The sequence below is a fragment of the Talpa occidentalis genome, unplaced genomic scaffold (genome assembly GCF_014898055.3).
Source record: "Talpa occidentalis isolate TD23 unplaced genomic scaffold, MPIMG_talOcc4v2.1 talOcc4.9, whole genome shotgun sequence".
NCBI classification, from domain to species: Eukaryota; Metazoa; Chordata; class Mammalia; order Eulipotyphla; family Talpidae; genus Talpa; species Talpa occidentalis.
This window is the reverse complement of record NW_023605305.1, coordinates 74,941,953-74,958,163: the sequence shown is the minus strand read 5'-3', so window position 1 is coordinate 74,958,163 and position 16,211 is coordinate 74,941,953.

Genomic DNA, 16,211 nt, shown 5'->3' with positions numbered 1-16,211 from the left:
TGCAAACAGGTACCCTAAATGATTTTCCTTCAAGAATAACTGGTACCGCAGCAAACATGTTTTTAATGTTTTAATGAAATCAATATATTATCTTCCCTTGACTGTTGGAATGTGCCTCCTACAATGAATTTAATGCATTTATTAGACTAAATTCTGGTTCTAGTGAAGGTTACTTACCCTTCTGTTACTTACCTACCTTGTCAAGATGGTAGGAATTAAATGAGATGATGGACAAAAGCACTCAGCACACTTCCAGGTACATACCAAGTGCCGATCTGCAGGAGAACGTCTAAGCTGCCTCCAAAGATCCCTACTCCTTGTGCTATAACTCTAGTGATACCCCCTTTCCTGGAGTAGTGAATACCTAGTGACTTCTCCTAAGGAATAGAGCAAGGTGAAGGGATGTTACTTAGTGATTGTAAGATAACACGACTGTGAATCTGTCCTGCATTTTATCTCCTTTACTGTCTGTTGCTCATTCTGATGCAGTGGCCTGCCATTTTGCAGCTTCCCTGTGAAAATACCCACATAACAAGGAACTGAGGACAATCTGCAGTCAGCAGCCAGGGAGGGACTGGGGCTCCCATTTCAATAGCCACAGGAGCTGCATCCTACCAGCAAGCACAGCTGTGAGCTCGGAAGCAGATCCTTCCACTTGACCCTGGAGCTAATTGTAGGCCCAGTCAAGACCTTGATTTCATTCTGAGAGACCCTGAGCCAGACACTGAGCAAAACCACCACTGGTCCCAACCCAACTTTAATACTCTGTATGCATGGAGTTGTTTGCACCAGATTTTGGGGTGACCAGCCTAATACAGATCAGGCTAATAAAAACATAAAAGCTGCTCTTCTTACTTCTCTGGACCATGTAGTAGTCAGGATAGGTGAGACTGTGCTACTGTAACAAACAATGTAATCCCTCAGGGTCAGAACGAGGCAAGTTCATATCCCATACAACATGTCCATGAAAGATGGAGAGGATCCTGTCACACATGGTGGGGGCTCCACACCTGGTAGCTGTACCCCATGGAACATGCAGCATTCTCATGCCTTTCAGTACCACACAAATGTTCTTTATTTTTTTTAAGATTTATTTATTTTTATACAAGAATCAGGGTACAGGCCAGATGTGTGGGAGGGTGAGAGGATTCACCAGAGACAGAGCAGGGAACAGAACAGGCAGATGGACCAAAATACACTGCTGAGGGGAGCAGCGGGCAAGACAGGAGAGGTCTGCTGCACCATGTGGGATTCTTGCCGGCCGGCCGGGATTGAACCTGCACTGCAGAGGCTGCAGACAGCTTCAGTGTGGCACTCAACTGCCTGCACCACCAGGGAGGCCCCCACACAAATGTTCTTAATTCTCTCATTTTCTAGAACATTTATGCTATCAATGTTTATATTTAAATCTTTGCTTCACTGGAAATTAACTAGATGTCAGACGAGGTGATCTAGTGCATTGTAGGCCAAGAGCCAGATAATCGAGTCAACGAGACTTGTGTTGAGGCCTGGCTCCATTTTCTCTCTGTGTGAAAGTAGCGGTTATTTAGCTTGTCTGCATTTAGCCTTCTCACCGGTGAAATGGAAACACAGGTGCTGAGTTAAAGAATTATTATGGAGATGTATAAGTTTTCAGCTCATTGTCTCATAATTGTTCCTTATGTTTGTGCTGCTCTCTTTAAGATGATCATTTCTGCCCAGCACACCAGGATGAGAAACGGAATCCCCAGGCTCCAGTGTGGTGCCCCTTTACTCTCCTCAAGCTTCCCTTTCTGGGGTCTTCTACTGGGTTAAGGCCTGTGTCCTAAGCAGTCAAGGTGCCCCTAGGGCTTTCTGTTTACCAGAGCCTGAGTGTCGGGTAATGAAGTTAATCAGGCTTTTTACACCATTGGTCTCTGTGGTTATCACCTGTGGCCTTGATCTTGTTAACACAGAGGGTGCTTGGTAGCATGGGTGTAGGGCACATGTGCCTGATTCTGGACACCTGGAGTATGATGTGGGCATGCGTGGTGTGCACACCTGAACCGTAGATGTCAGGCATATAAGGATAGCTACCGGAGGATACAATGTGACTACAGAAGAGGTGAGACCATGAAAGAATGCCAGACAGAGCCCAGAGAAAGAGTAAAGAATCATAGCGGGGTGGGGCGGGGGTAGCTGGGAGTCTCAGCTGCCTGCCTTCTTCCCAGCCTGTCCCCATGCCCCACTCCATGCACCCCTGCCTGGCCTGGGCTTACCTCCTTGCCTCCTGCACCTCCCTGCCCCCCTGCGTGCCCCATGGCTGGTTTCCCCACAACCCTGAGTTTGAAGTAAAATTATTGTTGTGTCCAGGCAGCTGACTCCATAGCACTGTCATCCCCATGTCACGTGACATGTAAAGTCAAATGCCAAATTAGTCTTGGTGATAAAAGATTCCCCAGTGGAAACAGGTGTCTAACTAGGGCCCCAGCACCCTCTCCCCATCAACATGGCCTCCTCCCAAAACAAGAGGGCTTTCAGGACACAACAAAGCCTAGTTAGGAGGAGGGGTATTTCTTGCACATTTGGGCTCTTCATGAAACTTCCTGACTGTAGAGGCAGGATGGCATAGAGCAAGTTCTCTATGATCCAAGCAGGTAGATAAAGGAGAGGCCCTGGAGCCCTCGGTGGCTTTTCCAGGCTTTCAGTGGTATTTTACCAGGTACATGGCAGGCAGGGGTGACGGTGGGGCCAGAAGGCTGGCAGGCCTCCTAGCCCCCAGCGAGTCTTCACTCTTTCTGGGCTCTCCGGCATTCTCTCATGGCCTCTGCTTCTCTGCTGGTTCTCTTCCCATCTCTCGCTTGCTCCCCTTGTTCTGTTCTAGTGGTTCTGTTCCTCAATGCTGCCCTTAAAGCCCCATCTCAGTCCAGGTAAACCCACCTACATATGCCCACACCCCACTCCAGGTGTCCGCCGTCAGGCATGCATTTAATCTAATGGCAGGGGGGCAGAAAAGCCTGACATCATTTACCCTACACAAGTCATGTCCCCTTTCTCTGTAGGGGAGACATAGGGGCACCTATGATCAGAATCTGAGCTACATTGCAACCATGGGAGGTGGGGGAAAATTATCTAACATCATTTGTTCACCCTTAAATTGTTTGAAATTTTTTGACCCGTTTCCTCCAATGGCCCATGATGAAGGCCTAGATCTGTATTTCTAACATTTATTTGCAGGTGTCTGAATAGGTCTGTGGTCTTGGGCATCTGCTCTATGCATCTCCCCCGACCAGGTGCTTCCTGGCGCATCTCAGGCAGTTGATGTTTAGTGAGAGATTCATGTGCCAGGGGCTGAGAGTGGGCACTAGATGTGAGTTAGCCCACTATCAATCCATCCCCTGCACAGGGAAGGGATGATCATTACACATGCTTTACATAAGAAAGTGAGCTTAGAAGAGCAAAGGGACTGTTCAAGGCTGATAAATAACAGCAATAGCCAGTCTTGAGGATCCTGGCTGGGCAAATAGTTTCACAGTCTGAATCTCTAATCAACATATTTAAGGACCCTGAGCACTGTTACTAGTGTGGTGGGGGTTGGGAGGAAGGACCTGAGGGAATTACCTGCCTTCTATACAGTTTTCCCCTGTTTGCTGTAAACTACATCCAGATGGGACACACCTGATGTTACTGGGGATCCACCCTAATTCTCATCCTTGGCCAGCTCTATTACTATGGGGTTCCATGGCCTCTGAGTCAATGGGGGAGAAAGCATCCACTCCTCCATGGAGTCAGATGAAGGTTATTGTTAGAACAGGGCTGTGCCCTCTGAAGGAATACCCTGCAGGGGTAGAGGGGTGTCCCCCTTATTGTTGTCTGCCAGGTGATGGAGGTGGTGGGAGAAGACAGACCCTAGGGACACACATTTACTCAATTCATGAGATTTTTTAGTGTTAATGTAATCTCATCTGTTGTTTTTGACCTGTTCTTTTTTGTCCTCAGGTCATAAGTATGTCATTTCCTTAGGATTAATGGCATTTTCTGACATGTGAAAAATCCACTCTGTGTATGGACATTTATGTTATATAATTACATTTACATATTTCTTTCATTGCGATGGGTTTTAGTGGGTCATATTTTGAAAAGTAGAAATGAGAGGACTGAATCTACAGTGGGAATCTATCCATTGTCCTATTCCCAGTGAATGTTCATTTAAAGAAAATCAGAAAAATGCGCTGCCATGAGGGGGCGCTCCTAGACACCTGGCCGGTAGTAAACGCATTCATGGAAGCAGTGTCTCCTAGATGAGTGCTCTGGGTGACACGGAGTATAGGATGAGCTTTTGCAGTGGAGCTTCTGGGCACACACACAGGCCCAATTACTAACCCAGGGACTCCTGAAGTAGGAACATAATCCCATTCTCGATAGCTCACAGGTTCAGATAAACACAGCAAGTATATGCAGGTAATAAGTGAAAAATGAGATTAAGACCTGTATCTGTGTGGTCCTAAACCCGCGTTCTCACCATAGTGGGCAGTGGCGCTGGCCCCACAGGGAAGGCATAAGCGGAGGACACTGGCAGCACAGAGGCATTGCTAATCAGTGTGTGTCCTCTGGGTGGGGGTGTTCACCAGCAATATGCCCCTATGGAGGGGTTTCTACTTGGGTCAGGAAGTTTCAGGAGGTGCCAGAATGTCTAAAAATGCCTCCTCCCCCAATGATGGCCTGGTCTGAGCCCAGCAAGCCCCTGTTGTTGGAGGGGTCCCTGTGATGGGAGGGGGTGCTGGGTCCCTGGGTCCACACTGTCCTCAGAGGAGTCTTTCATCACCAAGTCTGGCTTGGCCTTTGACTTGCTACATCATCCTTGACTGCATCTTGTCAGCACAAGTGTGTCCCCGAGAGTCTGACAGGTTAGAACATGTCAGAATTTAGTGTTTGGAAGGGGTTCCTGAGGGTAGGACAGTAGCTTTGAGATACTCTTTAGTGGCAGGAAGGCACAGAGCAGGTTTTCTATGATCTGGGCAGACAGGTAAAGGAGAGTCCTGGAGCCTTCGGTAGTTTTTCAGGTTTTTATTGAGCTTTTCGCACCATTTATAGTGTGGCAACCAGGTACACGGCAGGCTGGCAGGCCTCCCAGCCCCGGGTGAATCTTCACTCTTTTTGGACTGTCTAGCCTCTTCTCTCAGGGCTCTCCTCTGCTGCTTCTGCTGCTGTTGCTATTTTTGTTTCTCCCACTGCTGCCCTTGCTGTTGCTGTTTCTTATTCTGCATCCCCGTGATGCCACACATATAAGCCCAGTCTCTCAGCCCAGGTGTGCCCACCTATGCATGCCCACACCCTACTCCAGGTATCCACCATCATGTACACATGTGGGATCACAGGGGTCTATCATTAATGCTAATGGCAGGAGGGCAGAAAATCCTGAGAATTTTCACTTACCCTACATGTTCCCTCTGAGGGTGCAGGATCTTGGGGTAAATTATCAGCTCCCCTGAGGGCAGGGTTGGGAATGTGGCCTGGAAGCGCTTCTTTCCTTTCCAAAGAAGCTGTGGTGTGGCCTGGGGTCACGTGTCACTCATAGAAGGATGCGTGTGAATCCTGCTTCCCTTGTTGCCACCTCGGGGTCAGTGACAGCAGCAGATGGAGACCAGGACTGGAGGGGTGTTGGGCAGGGCTGAGCTCAGGTGAGCTCGGTAAATATTTGATGAATGGGAACACTCATGGCCGCCACCTGCAGTTTGGCTGAGAGCTGCTTGTTCTGAGCCTGTGTGACACCCAGGGTCCCCCCAGGCGGGGTAGGGGCCAGGGTGAGCACCAAAGCCCACCCTGCGCTTGCACAGTTTGAGAGTGGCCTCCCTGCCTTCCTGTTCACAGGCCTGGGCTGCATCAGAAGGGGGTCAGAGGAGTTAGGCACACCTGCTACAGAGCTGTGAGAGCTCAGTGAAGAGAGCACCTGATTCCCCGCGGGAGACAGGAAGCCTCCAGGGGCCATTTCTGATGAAACTGGATAGTTCTGCAGACATTGACAGGGGACAGCAGGGAGAGTCTTACTCCAGGGTGTGGGAGCAGGTCACAGGCTAGAGGCAATGGAGGCCCTTTTTTTTAGGTCCCCAGGGATGGGGATTGAACCCCACACATGTGGAATTATTTTCCACATAACTGCCCTGCTGGGCTTGCTGCTGTCTGGGTGTTTTATGATGGGAGACTCACAGGTCTGTGGGCATATTCTCTGGAGCTGTGGGTGGTAACCTGCAGGGCCCACCTAACCCCTGGGTTTTGGGTGTTTGACCTGAGCCCTGGGGAGGGAAAAGGTTATATATGTTTATTCTCCCTGCTGGACAGAAGAGAGATGCTGAGAAACTGTCTAGCCAAGAACTGCAAGGGAAACCTCATGACAGAGGAAGTCTGGCAGAAAGGGGCCCCCTGATGTGGTTGGGGTGAGTGACACCATAACTGACCCAGAGCAAGAGCCTGCAGGGAGCTGGGCAAGAGCAGGGGCAGAGCAGCCTCTCCCCAGTGGGCAGTTTAAAGACAAGGCGGTTGGTGTGACTGAAGCTGGTTAAGTCAAAGATGAGAGTCCCTGTGAAAGACCCTCTAGTAATACCATGGGCACTGCCCAGGGAAGGAGGGGGAGGTCCCAGCCTCCCCTGCACACATTGAGGGTCTGTGCTGGGGACCTGCTGAGGCTTCCCAGGCAGCAGCCTTTTCTGGTCAGGGCTGGGCTGGGGTGCAGACCCAGTGTGAGGCCCTGAGTGAGGGGAGGCGGCTGTGGTTGGCCTGGGCCGCCTGGGTTCTCAGAGGCTCAGAGATGCAGCCACAGGCCTTCTTGTGTGGGGTATGTGAGGGAGGCAATAGGTTGCCCTGGGAAAGGCTCAGCCCTCCTCCTCCACAGTGTGGCTTCTCAGTGCCTGAGGCTATCTTTGTGTGGGAGATTCAGGGTCTGAGATGGTTTTATCTTGAAACACTTCTGATCTAAAAGGAGCAGACCTGTCCTAGGCCTGGCTCTGCCACATTCTAGCTCCCACACGTTGTGCTCACCCACTAACCTCTCTGGAGCCCCAGTGTCCCCATCTGTGAAACGGGAGGTGGTCATGACACCCCCTCTCCTAGGTGACTGCTCTGTAACTGGGGGTGTGATGGCCGAGGAGCTGGTGTGGCCCTCAGCTCTCTGCTGCCTGAGGGCTGGAGCCCAGGGAGTGTGTGTCAGCAGGGTCAGCAGGAGCAGATGGAGCAGCCCTGTCATCCCGGGCAGACCCGCCCCTAACCCTCTAGACCTCAGCCCAGGGTTGGGCTCCCTCTCCCTGCTATGGGTGCAGGGCCTTCCAGTGACCTGAGCATGGAGCTCCCTCCCCCACATGGGGCCTCACCCAGAACAGGGTCTCAGGGTGCCCAGCCTCACAGGATGGAAATGTTTCAATCCTGTCTCACATGGAACCCTGTGGGCTGCTTTTGTTTTCTCCTTTACCCTATAGATATTAAATGAATTAAAAAATACTGCATCAATTTGGCCTTCTACCTCATCTTTGCTAGACAGAGAATTCCAAGTTTTATTTTGGCTATTTATTTATTTTCTTTTTTAATATATTTATTTTTTACATCATTGTTCATTTTTTGTAAAATGCTTGATCTGTATGGGTCTTTTAATTTCCTCTTTTGATACTATGGAAAATGAAATATACCTCATCTTTCTGGCCTTCCAACCCAACTTGTCAGATAGGAAATTCTAGATTCTATTTTCCTTTAGATTCTCTTGCCAAGAATTTTTTTTTTACATAATTTTCTAAATTTTTACATGTTTTTAGTTGTGTATTCATTGTTTTCTTTAGCTATCCTAAGAAGAAAAACATTTAATAAAATGTCTATATTTGCTCAATATGTTTTTTTTTTTAATAGAGGCATGCTTTTATTTATTTATTTATTGGTTTGTTTGTTTGTTTGTTTATACATGCACTGGGTACAGTCAGAAGCGCGGGAGGGTGAGAGAATTCACCAGAGCCAGAGCGGGGAGCAGAGCAGGCAGAAGGACCGAAGTACACTGCTGAGGGTAGCAGCAGGCGGCAGGAGAGGTCTGCGCACCATGTGGGACCCTCCTCCGGTGGCCGGGGAGTAGCCGGGGATCGAACTGGTGCCGCAAAGGCCGCGGGCAGCTTCGCAACCCAGCGCTCAACCGCTGCACCACCGGGGAGGCCCCTCAATATGTTTTTGATGGGGCTGCAGAAACAAATTCAGGTCAGATCCCAGAGTGGAGTGAGAAGCAGCCTGCAGACCTGGGCTGCTCGGGAGCTGTGTTCCTGCCAGGACCAGGCACCTCAGTCAGGAGCTCTGGTCTGATACCGCATCTCCTGCGTCTGTGCAGCAGACACACGCCCTGCAGCTGTGAGACCCGGGGTAGCTCAGTCTCAGTACAAGCCCATGTACGAAGCCCATTTGCTGGGGCCTTTGCCATGAGGAACTACAAAGTGTGCGCTCACCTTCTCACCCTCAGCCCAGGAAGCACCTGAGAGCAGAGACTTCATGGTGGGAATGAGTTCAGGGCACCCGCCAGCCTTGTCCTCAGGGAGCAGGTTGAACTTGGTTTGACCTTTCCCAGGATCTGACCCACTACCAGGTGTCCTGCGCCTTCTCTAAATATCCAATCTAGTGTTTATGGTCCTTCTGCCTCCTCTCCGCTCAGGTCAACCCCTTCATGCCTTCATCCACACCTGCCCTCCTGGGCCCATGAGAAAACCCAGTTGAGCCAACAAGAACATGTTTGTTGCTGACACTGCCGTAGGGTGTTGTCTGTCACAGGGCGGTAACAGCTCCGGCCCACACACAGCTCCCCCCGTGCCATCACTTGTCAGTCAGTCTGTCCCTCCTATGGCTGAGGCCCCCATGCGACAACCCCCCCACACCCCCTGTTATGCCCTCCGTGCGCTACGGGTGCCTCTTCCTCTAAGTCCTTGTCTGAGAGCAACCGTGGCCAACTTAGCCCACTGGGGAGCTAAGGAAGCACCCCTTAGGAAGCACCCCTGGGGATTGTGGGGTGACTTTCCAATCTCATTCCATGCATGAGGACAGCGAGAGCCAGGGTGAGATGTGAGTGAGCAGCAAGGACGTGGGCACATGTGGTTTGGACTCTTCTCCCAGGGAGCTGCCTGTGAGGAGCAGGAGAGATGGTCGGGGCTGAGAGGTCACAGGGAGGAGCACATCTTTCATTTCTTTAATGAAGGAGATTCAGTCATTTTATTAGGATAAGACGACAGGTTCAGGAGAAAGGGAGGCATTGCAGACACCGGAATATGAAGGAATAATAAAACAATGTGTCTGAGAAGACGGCAGGACAAAGGCAGGATTTGAGTGACTTAAAACATGTTCTATCTTTTGTACCTGGAAGCAAGAGGAAAAATGAACTTGAGCCATGGGAAGTGTCTTCAGGGGGTTTGCACCCTGTGCCCAGGCCCCCCTCCTTCCCTTGGCTGAGCTGTCAATGACCCCTGCTGAGTGGGGACCACGATGGGGCTGTCTTGACAGTTGTTCTCTCCTTGCAGCGCTGTCCCCTTGACTCCTCAGCAACATTTAATTCATGAATGAGAAGTCAAATATGATAAATGACACCAATTTCAGTTGTTACTATTCCTATCCTTATGTCCTTAGCAGTGACTGGAGTGGAGAGAACCATCTCAAACTGCTCAGTGGCACTTTCACCACACCTCTCCTCTCTGGATCAAGTTCTGCTACTCTGGTACAAGGACCCATGATCATGTCACACATTTGCTGCAGCCCCACTGGGGCAGGATGGCCCTGGAAACCATCTTGGGAAACCAAGTGAAAGAAAAGGGTTGAGAGAGATGAGCTCAGAAAACCAGCAGTCAGGAAATCCAGGGGTCCTGTATGGATAATGGGGTGTTACAATTTGTGTGGGGCCTTTCAACATGGACCCTTAATGAGGAGGAAGAGGAACAGGCAGAGGATAGACAAAGGAGAATCAGATGGACAACCAGATATAGAGCTGTGGACTCTGGTAACTCAGTAACCACAGCTCCCAACTGGCTTGGCTTAAAAATCATGGCTCATACAGGTTATATAAGAGGAGAGAAGCAGGTGTAATTTTTAAGCACTAATTCAGAGTTGCAATGACTAATTCATATGAAAGAGATTAGACTTCAGAGAATAGAAAATGACCAGACATAAAGATGGAGAGCACATAATGATGAATAGGTCAACTCACCATATAACAAATTTAAATGTATATGTAACTAACACAGCTTCAAACACATAAATCAAAAGTGACCCAAACTGAAAAAGTAAACAGACAAATCTTCTATTATAGAGACTTTTCTACTCCTCTTCCAGTAATAGAACCAGTAGAAGAAAATCAGCAAGAATATAGAAGAGCAGATCACCACCACCAATTGACTTGACCTAATTGATATTGTAGAATATTCCACCAGATGACACATTTCTATCATGTGCACGTTGAAAATTCAGAGATGTCCCATCTTGTGGCATAAAACAAACCTTGTCAAATATTAAAGATTCTAAATAATATAATTATTTTGTTTGACCATAATGGAATCGGACTAGAATTAATGACAGAAAAAGAAGAGAAGCAGCTTCAAATCCTTAGAAATTATAGAATATATTTGCAAATATCCTGTGGGTAAAAGTGGAAGTCTCCAAGGAAGTAAGAAAATAACTGGACTGAATGAAAATGAAACTACAACTTTACTAAATTTGTGTGATGAAGAAGAGAAGATGTATCACAAATTATTTAGGTTCTCATTTTCTAAAACTTGAAAAATAAAAGCACCTAGAGCAAGCAGTAGCAATGATAATGGCAGAAATGAATGAAATTTAAGTCTGAAAAAGATATGTTCCAAATACTTTCAGCTATACCAGCCTTAATGTAGAAATACCGTATGCCCTTTTCCTAATATTGGAAATAAGAAAAAAAAATGTCCAGTTTCATCAGTTCTATTCAATATTGTAATGGAAATCTTAGCCAGACCATAATGGTAACACAAAAAAGAAAAAAAGAAAGGAGGTATACTAACTGAAAAGGATGTGGGAAGAAACCTATCATTATTTTTGTACAACCTGTGTTTATGTACAGAAATCTTCCAGAGCTAATAATTGAGTCTAACAAGATTACGGGAAAGAAGCCCAACAGAAAAAATTATTTAAGCTTCATATACTAAAGAAATCATGACACCAGAGGAAAAGTTTGGATTCCAGGTTGTGGAAATATATTGGGTTTCATGAAGGAATCTGCAGACAAGGGGATGACTCTAGTCAGTCTGTATGAAATGGACAGAGGGTGCTGCTGGATTGGAGCCGCTCTAGGTTTCATAGCTATTGACATGGCATTGTGTTCTCCCTCCAGTTCCTGATACATCCCCCTTACTTTTGGACTATGTTGAAAATATGAATCATTTGAAAATTTAAGTTGGACACCTCTCTTCCCATAGATCATCTGGAGAGCAGTTATAATGTTACCATTTGCTGTAGTTAAGGAATTCTGACTCAATTTCCTTGCCATTAAGTGTCTATAAGAACCATAGTTTGACTGTTTCTTTCTTTCTCCATAAGAAGTAAAAATAAAATAAAATCATTGCATGTAGGGTGCTGCACATAGGAAATGACATATTGTAGACACTTGGTCAAACACCTCAACGAGTGGGGAATGAGGGACAAGGAGGAACCAAGGGAAAGATCCAGGTTTCTGGAGTCAGCAATTGATTGAGGGGGAACCTGGAAATGAAGACAATGAATTGAGGATTGGACCCCGTGTGTGTGTCCCTGTGGAGATGTCTAGAACAGGCTGACTGCAGGGTCTGCCTGGCAGAGGGTGGGGTGGGATGGAGACCTGGGAATGCGCGTGGGTGTGAGCAGCACATGAGTGAGCACTGAAGCCACAGTGTAGGTGTGCTTGTGAGAGAGTGACATGAAATGACAAGGGGCTGGGCAGAACCCTGGAAGCACCAGCATCTGAGGGGAGGGGAGGTGTGAAGGAGGAGCAGCAAAGGAGAAGCAAAGGCAGAGGGGAGATGCAGGAGGGTGTGCAACCAGAGAGGCTGAGGGAAGAGCTGCTTCCAGAGGAGGGAGAGGGCAGGGTGTCCAGTGCCAGGAGGTCCCCTGGTGTGCGCTGATACAGGAGAGGCAGGCGGAGGGCAGGTCTCAGGAGTGGGCAGAGTGTGGCTGTGATGTAGGAGGGGGAAATAGGACAAAAGTTGGGTGTGAGGCAAGGGGAAGTTGAGAGACTTCTGAGAATATTTAAGGGCTACAGGAAAGAAGTGTGCAAGAGGGGTCTTGGACCATTCCAGAGAAAGAGGAAGCACATTAGAAAGAAAGGTCCCCAAGAAGGGGCTGACAGTGCAGTGAAGTAATTTTAAATGAGTCAGCAATGACCCTGGAGATGCAGATATCTCTTTGATTTGGTAGTTTTCTTTTTCTTTGGAGAAATAGGTCATTAGGTTTAGATACTAGAAGTTCAGTGTCTTCCTTGGGGATACGAGAGAAAGTTAGGACACAGGAATAAAAACAGGTCAGTTAAAAGCTTGATGGCAGGAACTTGAAAGCTTCACTTTCTGCTACCTTTTTCTCTGAGGAGTAGGAGACCCTGTCATTTGCCAAAGGTGATAATGTAGGTTGGGGTTTTGTCTGCTCAGGCCCCTATAGCAATGCAACAGATGGTGGTTTAACATACAGAAATTTATTTTCCCGGTTTTGGAAGTCAGAGATCAGGGTGTCAGCATGGCCAGGGTCTGGTGAGAGATTAATTCCTGGTTTATGATTCCCTTTCCCTGTGTCCCATGTGGGAGATATGAGAGAGGCGGGGAGGGAAGTTTCTTTCATGGCTCTAACCCCATCTCCAGGGCACACCCTCATGGACCTCATCTAAACCTGATATCCTTCCAAGACTCCATCTGGAAGAATCATCCCATGGGCAGTTAGAGCTTCAACATGAATTTTGGGGGTACGCAGTTGGGTCAACTGTAGCTGGTGTATGTTTTCATGTGAGAGCAGTCAGCAGGATGATGACAGAGTGGCTATGGAGTCACACTAGCTGCATTTCAGTCCTGGTTCTTCCCAGTGGACTTGAGCAAGTGACTTAGTTTTTCTGTGTCTCAGTTTTCCAACATGGAAAGAGGAGTGATGGTCCCTGTCTCACAGAGTGTAGGTGGAGATTAAGTGAGTTAAGGCCTGTGGAGTGTTAGAACAATGCATATAACATAGCAAGAACTCAGTAAGTGCTAGCTGTTATAAACTTGTGTTATTTATATGGATATAAATATATAAACTATTATACATTTATATGGCTTATATTTAAATAGTTGTCATGCGTATGAATGATTGCTGAGTACTTAAAAGTTATTTAAGACTACATATTGTGAATTTATAATGGTGTGATTTATGAGAAAGTTTTCAGACAATCTGTAGTTTTTGCAATAGGAAGTCAGAGTCACTGCATTTTCTGCAGCACCCTATCTAGGGTATTGGGAGACAAATGTTTTTTGGGTTTTTTAAAGATTTATTTATTTATTTATACAAGAACTGGGGTACAGGCCAGATCCGCGGAGGGTGAGAGGATTCACCAGAGACAGAGTGGGGAACAGAATAGGCAGACTGACGAAATACACTGCTGAGAGGAGCAGCAGGCGAGGCAGGACCCTTGCTGGCCGGCCGGAATCTAACTGGCGCTGCAGAGGCTGCCAACTATTCCACAGCGCTGCGCCCAATGGCCTACGCCACCAGGGGAGGCTGGGGAGACAAATGTTAATTAACTGTTGCCAAGGTGCATGAAGCAGGTTATACTTGACTCTGCAGTCATCACTACTTGTTGTGACTTCTTGAATCCTGGATCACAACTGCAACTTTTTATAGTTTACAATCAAGTTTCCTAACCTTTATCTTTATGTAAATTTTAATTAATTAAACTAGATGTTTATAAATCAATATGTCAATTGTGTTTCCCAGGATAAACAGTTGGAAATAATGGAAGTATATAAGACAAATGACTATGGAATTTAAATGCTGAAATAGAAAATTATGTTAAATATTAAAAGGATAGCAAGGACACACAGAGAAATAAAATCCATGAAATATAAGACAATAATAGGAAAACGGCAGACACATATATTACCTCATCAATAATTGCATTGCATATAAAGGGATTAAATACTCAAAATAAAAGTCATAGGGAATAAAAAGTATGATTGAGGTATATGCTACCAATATCGAGGCACTTTAGATACTATAGGACTGGGAGACAACAGTGTGGAAAAAGATGAGCTAGTCAAACAATATGAAAAAGAGCAGGAGTGACAATATTAGACAAAATGGACTTTAGGATAAAAAATGTTAGAGACAAAACATGTATTTTATAAGGACAATATGAACTACTCATCAAAAATATATAGCAATTATAAAGACGTGAACATATAAAAAGAGCTTCCAGATATATGAGCAAAAAATGATGGAATAGGGCCTCCCTGGTGGCACAGGTGGTTGAAGCTGTGAAGCTGTCCACAGCCTCTGCAGTGCAGGTTCGATCCCGGCCATCAGGGGAGCAACCCACATGGCAAAGCAGACCTCTCCTGACTCGCCTGCTGCTCCCCTCAGCAGTGTATTTCCATCAATCTGCCTGTTCTGTTCCCCACTCTGTCTCTGGTGAATCCTGTCACCACCACCCTCCACCCCCGCACCTTTGGCCTGTACCCCAGTTCTTGTATGTATAAATAATGCTTTAAAAAATGATGGAATGGAAGATAGAATAGACTTCAGTAAGTCAATAGTAGTAATTGGTAGAAATATAGAGAAGATCATTAAGGTAATGGAAGAGAATAGAGCAGAAAAATATCAATATCTAACAGACCCTGATGAATGCTCCACTCTCTGTCTATTGCCTGCTCACTATCCGTTCTCACATTCTTCTCAAGTGTACATGGAATATTTCCCCCAGAAAACATATGTTAGTCCATAAAACAAGCTCCAAAAAACTTGAAGATGGGCAGCCGATTCAAAATGGCAAATAGACAGGTATTGAACTCACTTCTTCCTATAGAAACAACAAATTTAACGCTAAATATGGAGAAATTTATTCTGAGATAACAGAAAAGTTGCTGAATAGGACCTCTCTCTACATAGAGTGATGAAGGGCCGCATTGACAAGGGTCGAGGAGTCAGAATGGAGTCTCACCTGAATCCCACCCTCAGTAGTAGGACCCCCAATCAAGAAGGATATTGTACAGAGCCTTGTGCCCCACATGAGTTACCCCAGCCCTTAGGGCCTGAACTAGAAGACATGCTCCCTAAAAGTCTGACTTTGGGGAAAAAGAGTGCACTGATAGAACCGTAAGGTTTAAGGAACAGAGATTCCTCTCTGATGCGCTTGAGGACACGCTCATTCACACTAGAAGCAGTAGCTCAGAAAGAGCTCTTAAAGAGCTCAGGCCACAGGTAACAGAGATCCATTTGCTAACCTTAACCAGTTACTGGAAGGGCAGAATTTCTGTGGGATTGAGGAGCAGGTGAGCACCATTTTGAGATCTCCCTTTATCCTGCTTCTCTCTCCCAGGCAGGGGGTCAGGGGACAGACAACCCTCAGACACTATCCCCTACTCTCCTTTACTTGAGTGAAGGCCCTTCCTCCAGGGCTGCAGATTCCTCCCACATCAGGGAACAGACCAGCTCCCTCCCTGGGGCTGTCATAGCCCTGATGTGTCTGGATTCTATACTCCCTTACCTCCCCCACCCCCCAAGTCCATCTCTGGGCTGGAAGTCCCTTGCCATGTACCTCAAATGTGATGTTGGGCAAGTTATTTCATCTTTGGGCTTTCAGGATGCTGCCTCAGAAGATGCATGTAATGCTGAGGTTATATGCTGTTGTGAAGACTTTATAGTGAACTAATAAATAAAAATATATGATGTCGTGGCACTGAGTAGATATTAATTGTATTGTATTAAATGTGTTCTTATAACCCAGTTGTCAAATAGGGTGTCTTGTCTTGTCCTTTGAAATGCAAGTAAATAGCTGTGACCTCCCACCAAGCCCCAGAAGATGTCCCCACAGCTTTTGTGAACTCTCAGGAGGGTGCATGTTCCTGGTCCCCTCTCAGGCCTCTGTCCTGACGCCCCATCTCATGGAGCCCCACATTCCTCTCCCATCTGCCATTCCAGACACACACTTTGTGCTGCTGTAGGTCCAGGGGGGCCTTCCCCTCACCCCGAACACCCCTGGCACCAGGCAGTGTGTGTAGTGAACTCTCACGTGG